We start from the raw sequence: 23,669 nt of genomic DNA, 5'->3' as shown, positions 1-23,669 counted from the left end.
ACATAGCCCATCTGCTTTCTGAAGCCAAGAGTTTCCTACCATAAAATGCTGCCTCCCAAGGGAGGAGTGGAGCAGTTTCCAGGAAACACTGTGAAATCCCCTCTGACCTATTTATCATGGGTGAGGTGGCCTGGTGATTCATGCCAGAATGTGGAATTCACTTTCCAGGCTGATTGGTTTAGAAGGGCTTGTTAGACCAATGAGGATGAATAGGAGGGCCATACTTTATCAAATTCCAAGCAGTAGATACTTACTAAGACCTACTGTGCAACAGGCATGCAACAGACTGAGTGCTAAATGAGTAAGATGTGAGTCAAACATGGGTCTGCCTTCTAAAACAGGAAGAAGACAACAACATAAAGCAGTAAAGAGGAATATGGGGAGAAGTCAGGTCCTGCTAGGGGTATGGATTCCTCATCTGGACAGTAAGAATCCCAATATACCTTCTTCATGGGACGTTGTGGAATAAAAATAAAACACATGAGTCAGCCACAGTGGCTTACATCTGTAATTCCAGCACGTTGGGAGGATGAGGTAGGTGCATCACTTGATGTCAGGAGTTCGAGATCATCCTGGTCAACATGGTGAAAACTCCATCTCTACTAAAAATACAAAAATTAGCCAGGCATGGCAGCGGGTGCCTGTAATCCCAGCTACTTGGGAGGCTGAGGCAGGAAAGCAGGAGAATCACTTGAATGCAGGAGGCGGAGGTTCTAGTGAGCAGAGATCGTGGTACTGCACTCCAGCCTGAGCAACAGAGTCAGACTCCACCAAAAAACAGAAAAAGGGAGAGAGAGAGAGAAAAGGAAAAACACGTAAATCACAGCGATTTTATTTTATTTTATTTTATTCTGAAATGGAGTCTCGCTCTATCTTGCCCAGGCTGGAATGCAGTGGTGCCATCTCAGCTCACTGCAACCTCCACCTCCTGGGTTCAAGCGATTCTCCTGCCTCAGCATCCCAAGTAGCTGGGATTACAGGCATGTACCACCATGCCAAGCTAATTTTTATATTTTTAGTAGAGATGGGGTTTCATCATATTGGCCAGGCTGATCTTGAACTCCTGACCTCAGGACCCACCCACCTTGTCCTCCCAAAGTGCTGGGATTACAGGCTTGAGCCACCGTGCCTGGCCTTGTTTCTTTTGTGTTTTTTGTTTTGTTTTGTTTTGTTTAAACACAAGTAAATTACGTAATGTAGGCAGGATTGGGGCATGATGAATGTTATCCTTAAATGGGTTTTGGAGGTCCAGGGTCTGTCCCCAGGGCTGGAGGGTGTGTTTATCATCAGTAACCACGTAGAACAGTTGTCAAGTCAAATATAACCCAGCTAGTTAAAAGGGAACTATATGGCCTAATCCAGCAGATGGCTGGCTATCTTAATTAGATTCTCACTCTGCATCTGTAGGCTGGGAAAATTAGGTGGAGTAATAAACTTTATTTGTCTGCAAATATAATCTGCCAATTATTTCTACCAATGGCAATTCACAGAATTTAAGGTAAGATTGTGAGTGTGGTTGTAACACCCAGTGCTCCAGTCCTCAACCCTTTATGAAGGACATCTGTTCTTTTTCTCACTTGAAAGATGACCAGAGAAGTCTAAATCACCTATGATCACACAAACAGCTAGAGACAAAGTCCTAGGATTGTCATTCCTGAGATATGGAAAAGACTATGGTGTCCATGCCCCCACATGATGAAATTTTAAAACAAGCAAACAAACAAATAAAAATATATTCTTAACCATAAAATAAGTGTAAAGAGTTCTAACAAAGTTTCTATCTTTTCCGTAATAACTATGATCATTTTGTTGTTGAGGTACTCTCATTAATTTATCAATACTTTTCTAAACAACACTGATCATAGTTTTTTTCTTTCTTGATTTGGCCAATATGGTGAATTATACAAGTGAAACATCAAACCAACCATGCATTCCTGAAATAAACCCCCTTGGTCATGATGCATTATTGTTTTATAAATTGCTGGATTTGATGTATTGGTATTTTGTTAAGGGTGTTTACATCCGTGTGCATGAGGGATGGTAGTCTAAAATTTTCTTGTAATATCTTTGTCAGGATTTGCTATCAAGGTCATGCTGTGTTCGTCAAAATGAATTGAGAACTGTTCTTTGCTTCTTTATTTTCTGAAAGAGCTTGTGTAAAATTGGCATTATTTCCTAAATGTTTGATATAATTCATGGATTCTGAACCTCTTGAACTGGTCTTTGTTTTTTTGCTCTGCCTTCTAGGAAATGTCCTTAACTTTCTCTTCTTTTAAAGCTATCCCGGGGCACATGACATCAGGACCTCCTGAGGCTGAGTCACAGTCATGTGGCCAAAACAAAACAAAACAAAACAAAAAAACTATCTTGGCCTGGAATTTTCTTCGTAAAAAGGTTTTAAATTACTAATTCAGTTTTTTTAACTGTTATAGGAATATTCTGAACTTTTGTTTCTTCTTTTGTTTATTTTTATTTATTTTTTACCTTCCTGGCTGAGTGACTTCACATGAATATTTCTTCTTGTGTCAGTTTTTGGTAAGTTGTATTTTTCAAGGAATATGTTCATTTTCTTTAATGAATTTATTGCCAAAGGATTGTAATATTGCCATATTATTATTATTCCTTTATTATTATTTTTTAACCTGGCTCATTACTGACAGACCTTTTCCATTATTTTGTATTTTATGTTATATTTTGTATTGAGATATAATTCATATATGATAAAATTCATATTTTTAAGTGTACAGTTTGTTGTGTTTTAGTATGTTCAAAAGGTTGTACAACCATCACCACTATCTAATTCTAGAACATTTTCATTATTCCAAAAGAAATTCTATACCCATTTAGTAGTTACTCCCCATTCACTTCTGTATCCCAGCCCCTGGCAATGACTAATCTACTTTCTGTCTATATGGGTTTGCCTGTTCTGGACATTTCACATAAATGGAATCAAACATTATGTTCTTTTATACCTGGCTTCTTTCACTGAGCACATTTTAATGTTCATCCATATTGTAACATGTATCAGTAATTTGTCCCTTTTATGGCTACCTAATATCTGGCCCTTTTACAGCTACAATCATAGATATATCACATATTTTATTTATCCACCCATCTGTTGATGGACATTTGGGTTGTTTGCACTTTTTGACTATTATAAATAATACTGCTATGAACATTTCTGGTTTTGTATGAACATGTGTTCTCTGTTCTCATGGGGATATATACCTAAGTGGAAATGCTGTGTCATGTGGTAATTGTGTGTGTAACATTTCCAGGAACTGCCAACTGTTTTCCAACTCCAGTGTACCATTTTATAATCTCGCTAGCAGTATATGAGGGTTCCCGTTTTGCAACATCCTCAGAAACATGTGTTATTGTCCATCTTTTTTAGTACAGTCCTCCTAGTGGGTGTGAAGTGGTTATGATTAGCATTTCCCAAAGACTAATGATGTAGAGCAACCTTTCATGTGTATGTTGCGCATTTGTATATCTTCTTTGGAAAAAATGTCTATTGGAATCCTGTGCCTTTTCTTTTTTCTTTTTTTTTTTTTTTCTTGAGACAAGGTCTTGCTCTGTTGCCCAGGCTGGAGTGCAGTAGTGTGATCACAGCTCACTACAGCCTCAACCTCCTGGGCTGAATCTCCCAGGTAGCTGGGACTGCAAGTACTTGCCACCACATCCATCTAATGTTTTAGTTTTTCATAGAGACAGGGTCTCACTATGTTGCCCTGGCTGTCTCAGACTCCTGGCTCAAGCAATCCTCCTGCCTCAGCCTCCGAAAGTGTTGGGATTACAGGCATGAGCCACCACACCTGGCCTCTTCTATGAGATTTATAGTTTAGCTCTTCCATTTAGGTCTTTGATCCACTTTGAATTAATTTTTATATATGGCTTGGGGTAGGGGTCCAATTTCATTCTTTTACATCTAGTTATACCAACACCATTTGTTGAAAAGGCTATACTTTCCCCAGTCGAAATATCTTGGCAACCTGGCTGAAACCAATTCTCCCTAAATGCATGGGCTTATTTCTGGACTGTCAATTCTATTCTATCTATGTCTCTCCTTATGCCAGCACCACAGTCTTGATTAGTATATCTTTGTGATAAATTTTGAAATCAGGAAATGTGAGTCTTTCAATTTTGTTCTTCTCTCTCAAGATTGTTTTGGCTATTCTGGGTCTCTTGAATTTTAACATCAGCTCTTCAATATCTGCTAAAATTCCAGCTCAGATTTTAATGGGGATTGTTTTGAATATGCAGATCAATTTGAGGAGTATTGCCATTTTAACAATATTAAGTCTTCAGAATTATGTACATGCGATGTCTTCCCATTTATTTAGTTCTTTCATTTCTTTCAACAAGTTTTTTTAATTTGTGGTGTACAATTCTTGAACTTAGTTTCTTAAATTTATTCCTAAGTATTATATTCTTTTTGATTCTATTGTAAATATAATTGCTTTCTTTTCTTTTCTTTTTTCTTCGTTTGTTTGTTTGTTTGAGATGAGTTTCACTCTTGTTACCCAGGCTGGAGTGCAATGACACGATTTTGGCTCACCACAACCTCTGCCTCCCGGGTTCAAGTGACTCTCCTGCCTCAGCCTTCCTGAGTAGCTGGGATTACAGGCGTGTGCCGCCACACCCAGCTAATTTTGTATTTTTTTTTTTTTTTAATAGAAATGGGGTTTCTCCATGTTGGTCAGGTTGGTCTCAAACTCCCAACCTCAGATGATACGCCTGCCTCGGCCCGCCAAAGTGCTGGGATTACAGTCGTGAGCCACCGCGCCTGGCCAGAATTGTTTTCTTAATTCATTTTCAGATTGTTCACAGATATTGTATAGAAATATAATTGATTTTTGTATATTGAGCTTGTATCCTGCAACTTTGCTGGACTAGTTTATTACCTATAATAGTTTTTATGTGTTAATTAATTAGGATTTTCTATATATAAGATTATGTCATCTGTAAGTAGAAATAGTTTTACTTCCTCCTTCTCAATATTTTATTTTTTAATTTATTTGTAACTTGTAATTTTTATTTTTATTTCCTTTTTGGTCAATTGTTCTGGCTAGAATCTCTAGTACAATGCTGAACATAAATGGCAATAGCAAACATCCTTGTCTTATTCTTCCCCTTAGGGAAAAATTTTTTAGTCTTTCACCACTGAGTATGACGTTAGCTATGGGGTTTTTTTGATGCCCTTTATTAGGTTGAAGAAATTTTCTGCTCCTAAATTGCAGAGTATATTTATCATTAAAGTGTGTTGGATTTTGTCAAATGCCTCTTCTGACTCTATTTAGATAATTATCAGTTTTTACTCTTTTATTAATATGGTGTAATTGTACTGATTTTCATATGTTGAAAAAACTTCACACTCCTGAGATAAATCCCACTTGGTCATAGTGTATAATGTTGTATATTATGGGGAAAAAATGCTTTTTATACATTGCTGAATTTGGTTTGCTAGTATTTTATAGAGAATTTTTGTGTCTATATTCATAAGGGATATGATTCTGTAATTTTTTCTTGTGATGTCTTTGGCTAACACTGGCCTCAAGGAATGAATTGGGAGATGTTCTCTATCCTTTTATTTCTTGGAAGAGTTTGTGATGGATTGATGTTAATTCTCTTTAAATGTCTGCATAATTCGCCAGTGAAGCTATCTGGTCTTGGGCTATTCTTTCAGGGAAGAGTTTTGATTACTTATTCAATCTCTTTACCTGTTATAGGCCTGTTCAAGTTTTCTATTTCGTCTAAAGTTGGTTTTGGTAATTTGAGTTTCCAGGAATGTGTCCATTTAATCCAGGTTATCTAATTTGTTGGTATGCAATTATTCACAGTTCCTTTATAATATTTTTTCTTTCTGAAAGGTCAGTAGTAATATCATGACTTTTCTTTCTTTCTTTTTTTTTTTAGACGGAGTTTTGCTCTTGTCACCCAGGCTAGAGTGCAATGGCACGATCTTGGCTCACCGCAACCTCTGCTTCCTGGGTTCAAACGATTCTCCTGCCTCAGCCTCCCAAGTAGCTGGGACTACAGGTGTGCGCCACCACACCCAGCTAATTTTTGTATTTTTAGTAGAGACGGGGTTTCACCATCTTGGCCAGGCTCGTCTCGAACTCCTGATCTCGTGATCTACCCGCCTCAGCCTCCCAAAGTGCTGGGATTACAGGTATGAGCCACGGCACCCAGCCCCAACTTTTATTTCTGAGTTTAGTAATCTGAGTCTTCTTTTTTATTCTCGTTCTATCTAGCTAAAGTTCTGTCAATTTTGTCAATCTTTTCAAACAACCAACTTTCGACACTATTGAGTTTCTTTATTGTTTTTCTATTATCTATTTCCTTTCTTTCCACTATAATCTTTATGATTTCCTTCCTTTTGTTTCTCTGAGTTTAGTTTGTTCTTTTCTGCGTGCCCTTTATTAAGTTGAGAAAGTCTTTTTTCCTGATTTTGTAGAATGTTTTAGTCACGAAAGGGTATTGGATTTTATCAACGAAATTGGTGATTTGAGGTTATTTGAGAGCCTTCTTTTTTTCTTTCCTTTTTGTTTTTAATATAGGTATGTAGAGTGATAAGTTTCCTTCTAAGCATGTTTTTGCCTGCATTTCAAGAGTTTTGGTATAGAATATTTTCATCTTCAGTCATCTCAAACTATTTTCTAATTTCCCTTGTGATTTCTTATTTAATCCATTGGCTACTTAGGAGTATGTTGTTTAACTTCCGCATATTGTTTTACTTTCCCAAATTTCCTTGTGTTACTATATTCGTGGTGGTTGTGCTAAGGATGACAATATGCATCTCTAACTTAGCACAGTCTATTCACAGTTAACATTGTACAATGAGGCCGAGGTTGGGAGGATTGCTTGGGGCCAGGAGTTCAAGACCAGCCTGGGAAATATAGCAAGACTTTATTTCTAAAAAAATAAATCAATAAATCACATTGTACTATTTCTTATAAAATATGAGAACCTTATTACATTAAAATTTCACTTCCCCTCTCTTTTGCTATTCTTGTCCATTTACTGTGGTTATATTTAACATCTGCCTATATAGTAACCCCACGATATCATATTATTATATTTGTTTTAAACAGTTAGTAAACTTTCTTTTCTTTTTCTTTTTTTTTTTTTTTTTTGAGAAAGAATCTTGCTTTGACACCCAGGCTGGAATGCAGTGTCGTGATCTTGGCTCACTACAACCTCCACCTCCAGGGCTCAAGCCATCCTTCCACCTCAGCCTCCTGAGTATTTGGAACCAAAGGCGTACACCACCATATCCAGCTAATTTTTGTATTTTTTGTAGAGACAGGGTTTTGCCATGTGCCTAGTCTTGTCTCAAACTTCTGACCCCAAGGGATCCTCCCACCTCAGCCTCTCCAAGTGCTGGGCTTACAGGCATGAGCTACCACGTCCAGCCAACATCAATCTTTCAAAACTTTGTGGTTTTTTTTTTGTTGTTGTTGTTGTTGTTGTTTTTGAGACGGAGTCTCAGTCAGTCACCCAGGCTGGAGTGCAGTGGCACGATCTCAGCTCACTGCAAGCTCCGCCTCCCAGGTTCACGTCATTCTCCTGCCTTGGCCTCCCAAGTAGCTGGGACTACAGGTGCCTGCCGCCACGCCTGGCTAATTTTTTTGCATTTTTAGTAGAGACGGGGTTTCACCGTGTTAGCCAGGATGGTCTCGATCTCCTGACCTCGTGATCTGCCTGCCTCGGCCTCCCAAAGTACTGGAATTACAGGCGTGAGCCACTGCGCCTGGCCTCAAAACTTTGTGTTTTTCATGGCTTTATTCCCCTTTCTCCCGATGCCCTAAACTTAGATCATATCCACCATTTGGTTAATCCAGCACTACCCTGTCTGTAATGACTTTTTTTTTTTTTTGAGACAGAGTCTTGCTCTATCACCAGGCTGGAGTTCAGTGGCATGATCTCAGTTCACTGCATCCTCTGCCTCCCCAGTTCAAGCGATTCTCCTGCCTCAGCCTCCCAAGTAGCTGGGACTACAGGCACTTACCACCACGCCCAGCTAATTTTTGTATTTTTAGTAGAGATGGGGTTTTACTATATTGGCCCTGATGGTCTTGATCTCTTGACCACATGATCCACCCACCTCAGCTTCCCAAAGTGCTGGGATTACAAGCTTGAACCACCGCACCTGGCCACTTTTATTTTTTTTTTAAGACAGAGTCTCGCTGTCACCCAGGTTGGAGTGCAGGGGTGTGATTTTGGCTTATTGCAACCTGTGCCTCCCAGGTTCAAGCAATTCTCCTGCCTCAGCCTCCCAAGTAGCTGGGATTACAGGTGCACACCACCACGCCCAGCTAATATTTGTATTTTTAGTAGAGATGGGGTTTCACCATATTGGCCAGGCTGGTCACAAATTCCTGACCTTAAGTGATCTGCCCACCTTGGCCTCCCAAAATGTTGGGATTACAGGTGTGAGCCACCACGCCCAGCTTCCAATTACATTTTTAAAAATTTTGTTCACTCTGTCTCCTAAAGCTAAAAATGTATTAGGATCAAGAGAATGAGAAGACAAGTGACTGACTTGGAGAAAGTATTTATATAAGACGTATCTAATAAAATGTTTGGACGAACGGAGGCAAGATGGTGCACTTCCGGGTTCTTCATCCCCCCTCCCAACTTTTCCCACGCCCGCGAAAATGCAGCCGGCGACCCGGGAAGGTGCAGACCAACTGGGCATGCGCCAGGTGACGTCAATCCAAAGAGACCAAGATTTACCTGGTCGCACCTGCGAAACGCCCCCCGACACGCCCGTGTCCCGCCTATTGCCCTCCCACTCCTAGAGTGAGCCACGCGGCCCTCTCACAGCCCCAGTCCTGTCGGGATGTCAGGACTGTGGGAAGTCCGTCCGAGAGCCCCACGGGGGGACTCTGCCGGCCTCCTTCGCCGGAGGCTGACAGACTTCTCCTGCACACCTTAGGTTACCAAAATAAACGTGCAGTTTTGCTGTTACACCTGCCTACCCGCTGGTTCTTTTGCACCCGCTCAGCTGGTCTTAGAAAACAAATCAGTTGGTGCCGAAACCCAGGAGGAGACCCCCTCCTCAGGCCTCTAGGGATTGAGGAACCTCCTCCTGCTTCCGCACCGCAGATGGACCAGGACCTGAGACCCGCTTCCCTCACTCTCATGGCCTCTCTGGGGTAAATGCCCTTGTCTCCTCTTTACCTCCCTCGGCCAGAAATCCTGTGCAGGTCCGAGGTCCATTTGGAGCCACAAAGTGGCTTGGGAGACCCTTGCAGGACGGAGACGTCCGCCTGAAGGTACTCTCCACTTTGGCTTCAAGAGCCTCCAGTCTGTCTCTGCTGGTTCCAAAGGACGCTTTGAAGCCAGGCAGAGATCCACTTCCATTCCATTGTGTCCATTGTGTGTCGGTAAAGAGGAAACAAATGGGAAACCCCCAGTCCAAATTTCCAAAGAGCACCCCCTTAGGGTGCCTCCTAGCCAATTTAAAAACCTTACAGCGTGAACAAGACCTTAGGAGGAAGTGGTTAATTTTCCTTTCCACTGTGGCGTGATCGACCTCAGCAGTTTCTGCCAGCGGCTAGGCAAGTGGTCTGAAATTAATTTACATACAAGGCTTTTGGGCCTTAGGCTCTCGTCACTATACTCCTTCTCTCCCCGCTCTCCCCACCCCCTCCCTTCCTGCCCAGACTCCTCCTCCTCCCCCCATCCAGACTCCTCCTTCCTCCTCCTTATCTACTAGTAATCTACTCAGTCCCGTGCCTCCTTCGGGGCCCCCAACTGGCTGTCTTGAGTCCCCTATCTCTGCCCACATCCTCCTACAGTGTTAGCACCTTTGCGAGAGGTGGCTGGGGCGGAGGGGGTAGTCAGAGTACATGTCCCTTTTTCATTGGCTGATCTTTCCAAAATTGAGAAGCGTTTAGGTGATTTCTCAGCTAATCCTACCATATACATAAAGGAATTTAGACACCTTTGTCAGGCCTATGACTTAACTTGGCATGACCTCCAGGTTATCCTAGCCTCTACCCTAAACTGACTGAGGTTCTAACCCAGTATACCCAGTTAGATCCGGCCTCCCCCACAGGGGCCACCATTTTGGCGTCTTATTTCTCAATCAGCTCCTGACATTCGTAAAAAACTTCAAAAGGTAGAGGATGGTCCTCAGACACCAATACAAGACCTGGTTAAATTAGCCTTTAAGGTCTATAACTCCAGAGAGGAGATGGCAAGCTTGCCTTGAACAGAAGGTTCAGCTCCTAGCAGCGGCTTTACAGCCCAGTCGTAACCCCAGACCAGAGAGCACACACCTCACAGACTCCAAAGCTATGAAAGGAGCCTGCCTGCTATAAGTGCGGCAAGGCAGGACACTATGCCAACAGGTGTCCGCAAGGTCCCCGAGCCCCAACGCAGCCTTGCTATAAGTGCAAGGCATCAGGACATTAGGCCAGTGAATGTCCTAACCCTCGTCCACCAGCAACCCCCTGCCCTGCTTGCCAGCAGGGAGGAAACTGGAAGTCTGATCGCCCCACCCTGAGAACAGGTGCCGCGCCTCCACGTGACCCCCTTTCCCAGGATCCTGGGAGCTCCTTCCAGCTCCTGCATCTGGACGACGACGACAACTGAAGGTGCCAAGACTCGGGGACCCCCATCACCCTCGCCAAGCCGCGGGTAACTCTCCTGGTAGCGGGTAAGACAATTTTTTAATCAACAGCGAGGCTACCTATTCTGTTTTGCCGTCCTTCTCTGGACCTAGCCTTCCATCCAATATCTCTGTAGTAGGAGTAAGTGGAAAGCCATCCACTCCACGAAAAACTCCAATCCTTAATTGCTGCCTGGCCAACAAGTACTTTGCGCACTCATTCCTCATTCCCAACTAAAAAGGGCCCCTACTGAAAGCAATCAGTGGAAATTAGTTTGGCTTTCCCCCACTCGCCTCAAACTTACTAAATTTTCTTAACTATCTCATACTCCCCAACCTTGCCAGGACTATCCTTCTGGGTTTTGCCCATATTCCAACAAATGCTTCCATTCCTCATTCCTATACTAATACTGTGCCTTATTTTATTTTTCATCTGTGCGTCCAAATACCAACCATGGGCCCTGACCTTAACGACGCCCCTTAACAGCAGGAAGTAGCCAGACAGACCACGGCGCCCCTTTATCACTATTATCAATAAAAGGTTGGACTGTTTGGACGAGCGGAGGCAAGATGGTGCACTTCCGTGTTCTTCATCCCCCCTCCCAACTTTTCCCGCGCCCGCGAAAATGCAGCCGGCGACCCGGGAAGGTGCAGACCAACTGGGCATGCGCCAGGTGACGTCAATCCGAAGAGACCAAGATTTACCTGGTCGCACCTGCGAAACGCCCCCCGACACGCCCGTGTCCCACCTATTGCCCTCCCACTCCTAGAAAAGCGGCTCATGGCCAGTGAGCCACGCGGCCCTCTCACAGCCCCAGTCCTGTCGGGATGTCGGGACTGTGGGAAGTCCATCCGAGAGCCCCACGGGGGGACTCTGCCGGCCTCCTTCGCCGGAGGCCGACAGACTTCTCCCGCACACCTTAGGTTACCAAAATAAACGTGCAGTTTTGCTGCACTTGCCTACCCACTGGTTCTTTTGCGCCCACTCGGCTGGTCTTAGAAAACAAATCATAAAGGACTTTTATCCAGGAAAAAAATTACAAAAGTTAGCTTTGAGATCTACTGTCCCCATCTCAGAAATCCTCAAATTAGCTTCCTTGGTCTTTTATAACTGAGACCAGAATAAGAATAGGGATAGGGAGAAGAAGAAACGGAAAGACAAGAGGCACACTCAATTAGTAGCTGCCTTACAAGTCTGCCAGCTGCTCTAGGCTGCCCTGAGAATACCCTCCCAGCTAATCGCTATCTGTATGGAAAGCCAGGCTACTGGAGGACAAAGTGCCCCAATGGGCCAAATGGGAAAAAGCCCACATCGCCTGACCCCTGTGCCAAAAGCTCAGCCACTAAAAAAGGGACTGTCCCAAGAGCCAAAAGTCCCCCCACCCCGATCCAATAATAGCTTTGAACAGAATGGCTTTCTACTCCGGCTGGCTCTCAGATCTAACATCATCATCAAAGGGACAGAGACAAGGGCAACCTTAAATGTAGCCGGTAGGACAGTAAATTTTTTTTATTGGATTTGGGAGCAGACTGCTCCGTGTTTACCTCCTCTGGGTAACTGTCATGCGCGTCCGTGTGAAGAGATCACCAAACAGGCTTTGTGTGAGCAATAAAGCTTTTTAATCACCTGGTTGCAGGTGGGCTGAGTCCGAAAAGAGAGTCAGCGAAGGGAGATCAGGGTGGGGCCATTTAATAGGATTTGGGTAGGTAAAGGAAAATTACAGTCAAAGGGGGGTTGTTCTCTGGCGGGCAGGAGTGGGGGTCACAAGGTGCTCAATGGGGGAGCTTTTTGAGCCAGGATGAGCCAGGAAAAGGACTTTCACTGGGTAATGTCATCACTTAAGGAAAGGACCGGCCATTTTCACTTCTTTTGTGGTGGAATGTCATCGGTTAAGGCGGGGCAGGGCATTTTCACTTCTTTTGTGATTCTTCAGTTACTTCAGGCCATCTGGGCATATATGTGCCAGTCACAGGGGATGCAATGGCTTGGCTTGGGCTCAGAGGCCTGACAATACCTATCTAAATAAAATTGGTCTCCATGTACAATCCTATGATACATTTTTATAATTTTATGTTTGATCTGGCATCCATCTTTAATCTTTCTCTGGCACACCAGACTTTTTCTCTCCATACCTTATGATGTAAATTTTGCTATTTGATTTTCAACTGAGTTGTTTCCTTTAATACGCAAATTTAAGGCTATTTAACTGACAACTGCCTAGGGTTGTCTTAAGAAAATAAAAGTGTTTGAATCAAATACTTTATCAGGAAAAAAGACTAGTCAAATGCTTTTCCAAGTTTACATACCTTAAGTAAAAAAAATTTTTTTTTTTTTGAGACAGAGTCTCGCTCTGTCACCCAGGCTGGAGTGCAGTGGTGTGATCTTGGCTCACTGCATGCTCCGCCTCCCGGGTTCATGCCATCCTCCAGCCTCAGCCTCCCCATTAGCTGGGACTACAGGCGCACGCTGCCATGCCTGGCTAATTTTTTGTATTTTTAGTAGAGATGGGGTTTCACCATATTAGCCAGGATGGTCTCAATCTCCTGACCTTGTGATCCACCCGCCTCAGCCTCCCAAGGTGCTAGGATTACAGGCGTGAGCCAACATGCCCAGCCAAGTAAAATCTTTAATAGATAAACTAGCTTTGAAATTATTGGTAATGGCCAGGCGTGGTGGCTCACGTCTGTAATCCCAGCACTTTGGGAGGCCGAGGCAGGCAGATCACCAGGTCAGGAGATTGAGACCATCCTGGCTAACACAGTAAAACTCCATCTCTACTAAAAATAAAAAAAATTAGCCGGGCATGATGGTGGGCACCTGTAGTCCTATCTACTCAGGAGGCTGAGGCAGGAGATGGTGTGAACCCAGGAGGCAGAGCTTGCAGTGAGCTCAGATCACACCACTGCGCTCCATCCTGGGCGACAGAGCAAGACTCCGTCTCAAAAATAAATACATAAAATTATTGGTAAATTAATATTAGAAATGTCTTAATAATTGCCAGCATACATCTTTTTGTTTACATTTATTGACCAAGCAATTTCATACTAATCCCTGCCAAATACTATAAGTTGTCAAAATTTGACATAGGGGCTACAAAACTATAAAGTCAGCCCAAAATATAATGACCTTTGCTCATGTCATCTTTAATAAATAAAACACTGACATTGATTTAATAAAAATAGCTGCATCTGGAATTTAAGAAGATTACCATAACTTCTATCTTGTGGCTTTAAGTGGTCTAGTCCACAGGCAGTAAGGTGTGTTTTCAGAAAGGACTGTTACCATCTTCGTTTCAAAGTGAAACTATAAACTAAGTTCCTCCCAGAGTTCAGGAATGAACAAGGACAGCTTGGAGGTTAGAAGCAAGATGGAGGCTGTTAGGTCATATATTTTTCACTGTCTCAGAATTTTGCAATGGCAAGTTTCATAACTTTAAAATGATGACTATTGCAGTTTTCATAAATAATCTAGGTAAATAATTAAAATAAAATAGATAAATGTAATGGGATAGATACTTGTAGACAAACTTGTCATACTTTAGAATCTAAACTTACACTAAATAATAGGTATATCATTATTTGGGTATTTTCCAATTAAAATATATTGTAGGAAAACATTCTTTCTATTTAAAAAAATGTATTCTGGCTGGGTGCAGTGGCTCACACCTGTAATCCCAACACTTTGGGAGGCCGAGGCAGGTGGATCACTTGAGGTCAGGAGTTCAAGACCAGCCTGGCAAACATGGTGAAACCCCGTCTCTACTAAAAATACAACAATTAGCCAGGCGTGGCGGCAGGTGCCAGTAATTCCAGCTACTTAGGAGGCTGAGGCAGTAGAATCACTTGAAACCAGGAGGCGGAGGTTGCAGTGAGCAGGGATCGTGCCATTGCACTCCAGCCTGGGCAACAAGAGCTAAACTTCCCATCTCCAAAAAAAAAAAAAAAAGTGTCCTTTTAAAAAAGGTGAACAATTTTTATCTGATTTAAAGCTTATTTAAAGGTCATGTATAAAACAAGGTAAAAGGAACAAGGAAATAAGAGAGATGTAAGGAAAGTTATAAAAATAAAGAGGGATTTTTGGTAATTAAAAAAAAGCTTAGGCCGGGCACGGTGGCTCAAGCCTGTAATCCCAGCACTTTGGGAGGCCGAGACGGGCGGATCACGAGGTCAGGAGATCGAGACCATCCTGGCTAACATGGTGAAACCCTGTCTCTACTAAAAACTACAAAAAAACTAGCCGGGCGAGGTGGCGGCGCCTGTAGTCCCAGCTACCGGGGAGGCTGAGGCAGGAGAATGGCGTGAACCCGGGAGGCGGAGCTTGCAGTGAGCTGAGATCCGGCCACAGCACTCCAGCCTGGGTGACAGAGCGAGACTCTGTCTCAAAAAAAAAAAAAAAAAAAAAGCTTAAAGAGAAATAATTTCTTATGAGAATCTTGTATGGTAAATTTAATCCTAAAATAAAATAATGGGTTGTTTAAGAAAGGGATATTCAGGACAAACCAGAAAGTTCAAGCATGTCATGAATGGTCTGTGTAAATCACAATAAAAGGATTTATAAAAACAAAAAAAAGTTTATACCATCAAGTTGTCATATTATTATTAAGTTTTGGTTTGCTTAGGGAAAAAACTGAGATTAAAATTTGTTTAAATTAAGGTTATTACATTTGTGTATCTCCCTGTATGCACTTTAAAGTACTTGTGATATTGAGTTACAGGGCTTTGACTCCTGGGTCCAAAAAGAACACCAAGTCTTGCTAAATCTTAAATACTGGCAGCAATTAAAGCCTCATCTTCAGGCCTGATAGAAAATGCTAATCAAAACAAACTGCATTCCTGAAACACAGGGCCAAAAATTAAAGCTATTCAACTCCTCAAGGCCCAAGGACTATTGCAGAAGAGGTGGGCATGTGAGATTGTAAGGGCTGATTTTAAGAGATAAAATAAGTTCAGTTTCTCTATAAATTAATTATTAATGTCAAAGGCATACTGATGGAAGACTAGCATATGGGCCCCTGTGTCAGATTAACAAGGTTTTCTTGAAGCATTAACCAACTCCTTATTAAAGGTTATAAAGGTTTATGGAAGTTACATCTTATGGTCAAGACAAAAATTTTATAGATTGTTTATAAAATTTTGGAAAAAAATTTAATTGTCTTCATGCAATATGGTCAAGATAAAAATTTTATAGATTGTTTATAAAATTTTGGAAAAAAATTTAATTGTCTTCATGCTGTCTTTATTGGGGCTTATTGTTTGAAAAATTAAGTCTCTTGTCTCAAAGAATGAAGGTTTTTGCCTTTTTAATAAAATCTTTGAATTTTTACTTTGGTTAAATGAATGACTTATTTTACAATGACCTGGGATCCTATTTTGTAACATCAAGTGTTTTAAACTTTTGATATTTGACAAACTTTCCAAAATTAAATTATAAATTACGTCTTTTTCTGACCTAAGTAATTCTTTAAGATATTAATAGGTTCCCTAAAGTCCAAAAATGACATATTTGGGCTTATTTGGTATAAAAATTATACAGGAAGCATTGTCAAATATGAAATGGTGTTTTGTTTTCTTTGGGCTGTATTTGTATAAATATGTTATTCATATGTGTTCCAAAATTATGGGAAACTCCTATAATACTGATATGACTTAATGTGTGTTATAAGTAATAATTATAATTGTTATGTTAAAGTATTATGTGCCACAGAAGTGACAAATTTCCTTGTCAATTGTGTCCTTTGACTATGGCTGCCCTAAAACTTTTTGTCATCTCAACAGACAATTTTTATCTTGTTTTGGTCCTCTTTAGAAGGTGGTTTTATAATCAGCTATAAAACTCTTTAACAGGTGCTCTTGAATGCAGGTTTCTGATAACTTTGGAGATTGTGACATCAGAATTAAGGAAAAATTTTCAGGACTCATGAAGATCTTAATGTTCATGAATATTAAGCAGAACAGGAATTCACTGCATAGACTAAACTAATAGAAGTCTGAAGTAGTCTTTTTAACTTTTTGCTTAAAGTGTTGCTGATCCTTTGTTTTGTTTTTCAGAGTGAAGAAAACTTTTCTTTTAAGCTATTTACAGCTTTTAACAATTGAGTATGCGCCTATGAACAAAATTTGGAGTCTATTTGTTTCTCTCTACCTGATTTCTATAGAATTTGGAAACTATTTCTGAGTATTACTAACTTATGACAATACAGTTATTTGCATAAGTGCAATAAGAATGTGTTTTAATTTGTAATAGGACACAATTGGAGAAACTAGTTATTTTACTAAGGCTTTCACTAGAATGGTGTGCTTTCCTTTAAGGAATCAAACTTGACTTATGGAGCCAGTAGGAATCCCTTGGAAAAACTGGCCTCATACCTTTGTCTACAGTTCCTGTACAGGGTTTCTGACCTGTGATAAGTAAAGAATGTCACTTTCTGACAGGCCCAGGAACACCAAGTTTATCTTGGAACCACAAGAGGAGAGGAATTCACCCAACTCATAGGTATTTGATTGTACAAATCCATGGCCAGATTTGGCTTTTAAAAAGTCTTATCTGAGATTCCTTCTGTGGAATAAAGTTCCATCAAAGCCAATTTAAAAGCCTATGTAAAAAAAAAAAAAAAAAATATCCTTGCTGCACTGTATATAAATAATTAGGCCAAGTATAGCAATGCAAATCAGTCCATAATGATTTGTCTTTAGTAAAAATGGGAAACTGGAGAGAGAAAAATTGTTTCAAAAACTATAGTACACATGTTTCTAGATTCTAATCTTGCCTAATATTTTTCAATTTTTATTATTTTTTACAGTTTGGACTGAATTCTAAGTTTTCTTAGCTACAACTCTTCAAAATAATGTTTCCATTATTTTTCCTTTTTCACAATTTTTCCTAATTCGGAGTCAATAAAAACTAAGCTGTGTTTTTGTAAAGTTGTATGGCCAGGTGCATTGGCTCTTGCCTGTAATTCCAGCACTTTGGGAGGCCGAGGCGTGTGGATCACTTGAGGTCAGGAGTTCATGACCAGCCTGGCCAACGTGGTGAAACCCCATTTCTACTAGAAATACAAAAATTAGTCAGGCGTGATGGCACACGCCTGTAATCTTAGCTACTCAGAGATTATGCTACTGCACTCCAGCCCGGATGACAGAGACTCTGTCTCAAAAAAAAAAAAAAAAAATGTCAGAAGCTCCTTACCCATCGGCCCCTCTGCAGAGCAGTCAGTGACCATCATTATGTTTCATGCATGCCCTTCCAGAACATTTTTATCCATATCCTATATCAGGAGCCTTTTTTTTTTTTTTTTTTTTGGACCAAGTCTCACTCTGTCACTCAGGCTGAAGTGCAGTGACATGGTGACAGCTCACTGCAGCCTCAACCTCCCAGGCTCAAGTGATTCTCCAACCTCAGCCTCCCAAGTAGCTAGGACTACAGGCATACCACCACACCCAAGGAGCTTCCTTTTAAAATTCAAATGAGAAATAAACTCTGTAAGTATATAACGTGCTACAATTTATGTTTTCACTTAATTCTGTACCTGTTTCTTTATGGGACATAGTGGTTGAGTACAAGTTCTGGAGAAGACAACCTGTGTTTGAATCAGGCTCTTTCATTTGCTGTATTCCTAGGCAAGGAGCTTAACCTCTGTGCCTCACTTTCCTCTTCCATGAAAGGGAGAAAATAACAGTACCTATCTCGTAAGTTATGTAAATGAATTAATACATGTAAAGTGCTTGGAAAAATAGTTGGCACATAGCTACTGTCATTTCTATTCTCCAAAGCTTCCTTGTAATAATTTTCTTGTCTCCAGCTGTGGATCTCCATCTGGGGCCACAGTGGCAGTGATGGCTTCTCCTATGCTGATGGTGGCCAGGCCAACATGATGGTATGGATAGTCGGTGCTGATCAGGGCATTCTGGTCCTAAACTACTAATTCCTCACCCTAAACTAACTGCTATGTTGCAAAGCACTGGTGTGCTCAAATGGCTGACATTACCTGCATTCCAAGACTTTGGGCTCTACAGCTCTGCTTACCCCAATGTACCCTACAAATACCATTTTTCTTTTTTTTATTTTTTTGAGACAGTCTTTGCTCTGTTGTCTAGGCTGGAGTGCAGTGGTGCAATCATAGCTCACTGCAGCCTTGAACTCCTGGGCTCATGTGATTCTCCCACTGCAGCCTCCTGAGTAGCTGAAATTACAGGCACACACATCACCAAGCCCAGCTGATTTGTTTTTATTTTTCTGTAGAGATGCGGTCTCGCTATGTACCCAGGTTGGTCTGGAATACCTGTCCTCCAGCAATCCTCTCACCTCAGTCTCCCAGTGTTGGAATTACAGGTGTGAGCCACTGCACCCTGCCCAGACATTACCTTAATTACCTTTTTTTTTTTTTTTAAGACCGAGTTTCGCTCTGTCACCAGGCTGGAGTGCAGTGGCGCGATCTAATCGCCACATTTTATATGATGAAACTCTGCCAAAACCCTGTAAACGGTGTCTCTAAATCTGGTCACTTATCATGTGGGTTTGTGTTACTGCAAAGTTAATAAAATGATTGAGGGAAGCAACTGCAGAAGACAGGAGGCAAACACCTTTCCCATTATATCCCAACTGCATTCTTCTGTTGTTTCACTGTGCTTATTTTCCTGTAATCTTTCACTAATCCATCTGTGAATGACTGCTCTCTCTTGTTCAATTTAATAACCCCACAAAACTGGGTTGGGTTTTTTTGTTTTGTTTTTGTGACAGAGTCTCACTGTGTTGCCCAGGCTGGAGTATGATGGTGCCGTCTCAGCTCACTGCAACCTCCGCCTCCTGGGTTCAAGCGATTCTCCTGCCTCAGCCTCCCGAGTAGCTGGGATTACAGGCACCTGCCACCATGCCTGGCTAATTTTTGTATTTTTAGTACATAGAGACAGAGTTTCGCCATATTGGCCAGGCTGGCCTCATACTCCTGACCTCAGTGATCTGTCTACCTTGACCTCCCAAAGTGCTAGGGTTACAGGCATGAGCCACTGTGCCCAGCCGCTGTTGTCTTAATATAACCTCTTTGAAAGTGGGATCATTTGTTTTAAGTGGCTAGAGCCATGGGAAGAAAGCTATGTCACTTCAACATCAGAAGACACAATGGTTAGGAGATAATGGATGAATGTAGTCAGCAGAAATCTCCCAAGCCCTGTAAGATAAAAGTATCTCTGATGAGAATTAGGTGACTGATTTCCTCCTATCCAAAGATGTAATTAGAGTTTAAATATGGCAGCTATAATATGAAATGTGGCACACGTTGTTTGTAACAGATGAAAGTAAATTTAGAAGGATGGGATTCAAGTTCTGCTGAAAATTTGGAGCAGGACCTTAGGCAAGTCACAAAACAGAAACATAAAGAATAACATCTCATACACAACAATGTACAAGGTCCTACGTTAACTGCTTTGCATGCATAATCTAATTCTGTCCTCACCATGCTACTGTTAGTGGGTACTGTGATGAGGAAATTGAGGCTCAGAGGGGTTAGAACTTGCCTGAGGTGAAGTGACTAAGACCAAAGCAGAATTTGCAGCTGGGTCATCACTGTGGCAGCCACACTCTAACCACTCACCATCTCTGTGATGTCATCTCCTCTTGAGTCTGTTGTCTCCGAAGTAAAGTGGAGGATGGGCTTCTTTCTTTGGAAGGTGGCTTCTGGTTTTAACATTATAAGAGCTTCCAATGGCCACAAGATTGGGTGCCTAAATTCCAGTTGAGACTCACTGTTTAGACCACTGCATTATTTCCTCATTGAGTCCATCAGAACACAGGAGATCCCAGCAGTGGATCCCTAAGTCATTTAATTAAAAAAAAAAAAGAACATGGGAGATATATTCTCACGGCTATCACATTCTCATAGGTACACCTTGTTGTTTCATGAGCTGGGTGTTGATTGCACTTTTACGTTTAGGCAGTGAACCTTTAGAGTGAACAACCATTTGAGGCAGGATGCAAATACCCTTTTGATTAAATTAATGTAACTTTTGCAGGCTGGGCGCAGTGGCTCACGTCTGTAATCCAAGCACTTTGGGAGGCCGAGGTGAGCAGATTACTTGAGGCCAGGAGTTCCAGACCAGCCTGGCCAATGTTGTGAAACCCGGTCTCTACTAAAAAGACAAAGAAATAGCCAGGTGCAATGGCGCACACCTGTAGTCCCAGCTGCTCAGGAGGCTGAGGCATCAAAATCGCTTGAGCCTGGGAGGTGGAGGTTGCAGTGCGCTGAGACTGTGCCACTGCACTCCAGCCTGGGCAACAGAGCGAGACTCTGTCTCAAAATATATATAACTTTTGCAAAGTGAAATGAATCCACCATAAGAATACCCCATGCTAATAACTCAGTCATTACTTTTTTTCTGAATATTAATGAGTTGAACTTTATTAATCACTGTCTTTTGAGTCTGATTAGAGGCTTAAGAGTAGATCAATACTTTCTGCACATCTGCTGTGTGCCAGGATCTAGTCTAGCATGATTTTAACTTTTCACTGTAAGTCTGAGCATGGGTTAGGCCCATGCGGCAAATGAAGACACTCACCCTAGGTCACCTGGCTCAGATGTGGACCCAAATCTGACTTAAAACCTATTTTCTTTCCACGATGTCAGTGGTTCTCCAAGTGCGGTCTATGGACTCCTGCCCTCAAGACCCTTTTAGGAATCTGCAAGGTCAAAGCTACTGTGATTATGTTGTCTTTTCACAGCATTGATGTTTGCTCTGATGGTGCAAAACCAATATGGAATGAATCGCTGCACTTCAGCACAAATCTGCTAGCCAGTGGCATCACTGGGCCATGTACTCATAGTAAGGGGCAAAGCCAGCTGTGCCTAATATCCTTGATAGAATAACAATTATTAACATTATTAAGTCTTGACCCTTAGAGACACAGCTTTTTAAGAATACATAAAGCACTTCTGCATTCCATAATACAATGGTTGTCTCAAGGAAAAGCACTTATGCAATTATTTGAATTGTAAGCTGAACTAGCCACATTTTCCATGAAAGCACTATTTTTACTTGAAATAATTACTGACAGAAAACTTGTGGTCATTCAGACTTGGGGATTGGTATACATTTTCTTTACTGAGATGGAGTCTCGCTCTGTTGCCCAGGCTGGAGTGCAGTGACACGATCTCCACTTACTACAACCTCCACCTCCTGGGTTCCGGCAGTTCTCCCTGCCTCAGCCTCCTGAGTAGGTGGGATCACAGGCACGTGCCATCACGCCCAGCTAATTTTTGCATTTTTCAGTAGAGATGGGGTTTGCTATGTTGGCCAGGCTGGTCTTGAACTCCTGATCTCAGGTGATCCACCCTCCTTGGCCTCCCAAAGTGCTGGGATTACAGGCGTGAGCCACCGCACCTGGCCCACATTTTCTTGACAATAAAGTGAGCCACTTAATTCAAGAACAAACAGTATTTGTTGCCAATGAAAAACTGAGCTTCCAAGCAAAAATTAGAATTTTGGAAAACTTGTATCTGCCATTGTGAGCTGACAACTTCCTGATACTTAAGACTTTCTTGATAAGATCACATATTTAGCAATATTAACAAATGCAATTTTAAAATATCACTTAATTAAATGTGTCAGCATTTGGAAGGTGACAGGTTTCCAGCAAGTTCTACTTGGTGGAACTTGGTGACTCCTCGTGTCCTTCAGTGAGGTAGAGCCATGCCTTCCCAAAGGAGTCTGCTCACAGCCTGAGGGTGGAGTCTAGGGGCTCTTCCTTGGGTGTGTCTATCTCAGCCCCAGGGTAGTAGCTGCTCCTTGTATCTGCTATTCCTGTATTTTTAGAGTTCTCTTTACTTCTTACTAGCCAGTTCTTCATCACTCTGATCCCAGTGAGAATTAGGAATTCTTTATATTAAACTTTTCCTGTTTGGATTACTATGTGGTTTCTCCCTCCTGATTAGACCTACACTGATATAGCAGGTCTTGCAAACAAGAGCTGTGAACAGTCAAGTGGGGAGAAAAACAGATCAGTGCATTCATTACAATGAAGGGAAGGGCACAAAGGAGAGGCACATGTTCCTGCCTGTCTTGGTTTGTGAACTGCAAAAGGTTGTCAAGCTGACACTAGGGGAAGAAGGCTTAAGGAACAAGTTTGCAACAGCTGCTTTTAAATATAAAGAAGTTGAAAATTAGAACCAAATAGTATCCATGTGTTGAGTGGGCTAGTTCTTTTGTCTGTGAAAAAGAGTTTTTGTGATGTCATCCCTTCAGAACAGTTGAAGGAGCAGAAAGTGAATGACCCAACAAATCCAGGTTTGGAAGTAGCTAAAAAGAAAAGTTAACAGGTAATTAAGTTACCACCGCAGTGCTGCCCAACAGGAGGACAGCAAAGAAGAGACCAACTGTGTCAGTGATACGGTTGGAGTTGGAGAGCTTAAGCACTTCAAGAAAACAGAAAAATGGTGGCCGAGTGCGGTGGCCCATGCCTATAATCTCAGCACTTTGAGAGGCCAAGGTGGGTGGATCACCTGAGGTCAGGAGTTTGAGACCAGCCTGGCCAACATGGTGAAACCCTGTCTCTACTAAAAAATATAAAACTTAGGCAGGCAGGGTTGTGTGCACCCGTAGTCCCAGCTACTCGGGAGGCTGAGGCAGGAGAATCACTGGAACCCAGGAGGCAGAGGTTGCAGTGAGCGAGACTGAGCCATTGCACGTCAGCCTGGGCAACAGAGCGAGACTCCATCTCAAAAAAAAAAAAAAAAGGGAAAAATGACCCAATGGGACACTAGGCTGATAAAGTCAGGGTCAGTCTTTTTACGCAGCGTTAAAGCAGCTTAGAACTTAACATTGCATAGACAATCTGAAGATGAACAAAACTGAGTCATGGGGTCAGAAAGGTAGTAAGTCAGAAGGTTCATGCTCCCAAAGATAATGGTAGCACAGTGGGAAATGTGAGGCAGGGGCCTGACTGCTACTTACACTTGAGGCCAGGACACAGCCACTTGAGCAACAGCCCCAAAACATCCTGGGGAAAGAACACTGCTCTGAAGTTACATTAGGCTCTCCCTCGGTTAGTTGGTCTTTGGCA

Source organism: Piliocolobus tephrosceles, chromosome 16 (assembly GCF_002776525.5).
Source record: "Piliocolobus tephrosceles isolate RC106 chromosome 16, ASM277652v3, whole genome shotgun sequence".
Classification (NCBI taxonomy): domain Eukaryota; kingdom Metazoa; phylum Chordata; class Mammalia; order Primates; family Cercopithecidae; genus Piliocolobus; species Piliocolobus tephrosceles.
The sequence above is the reverse complement of the archived record's forward strand: the minus strand, read 5'-3'. Positions refer to the sequence as shown.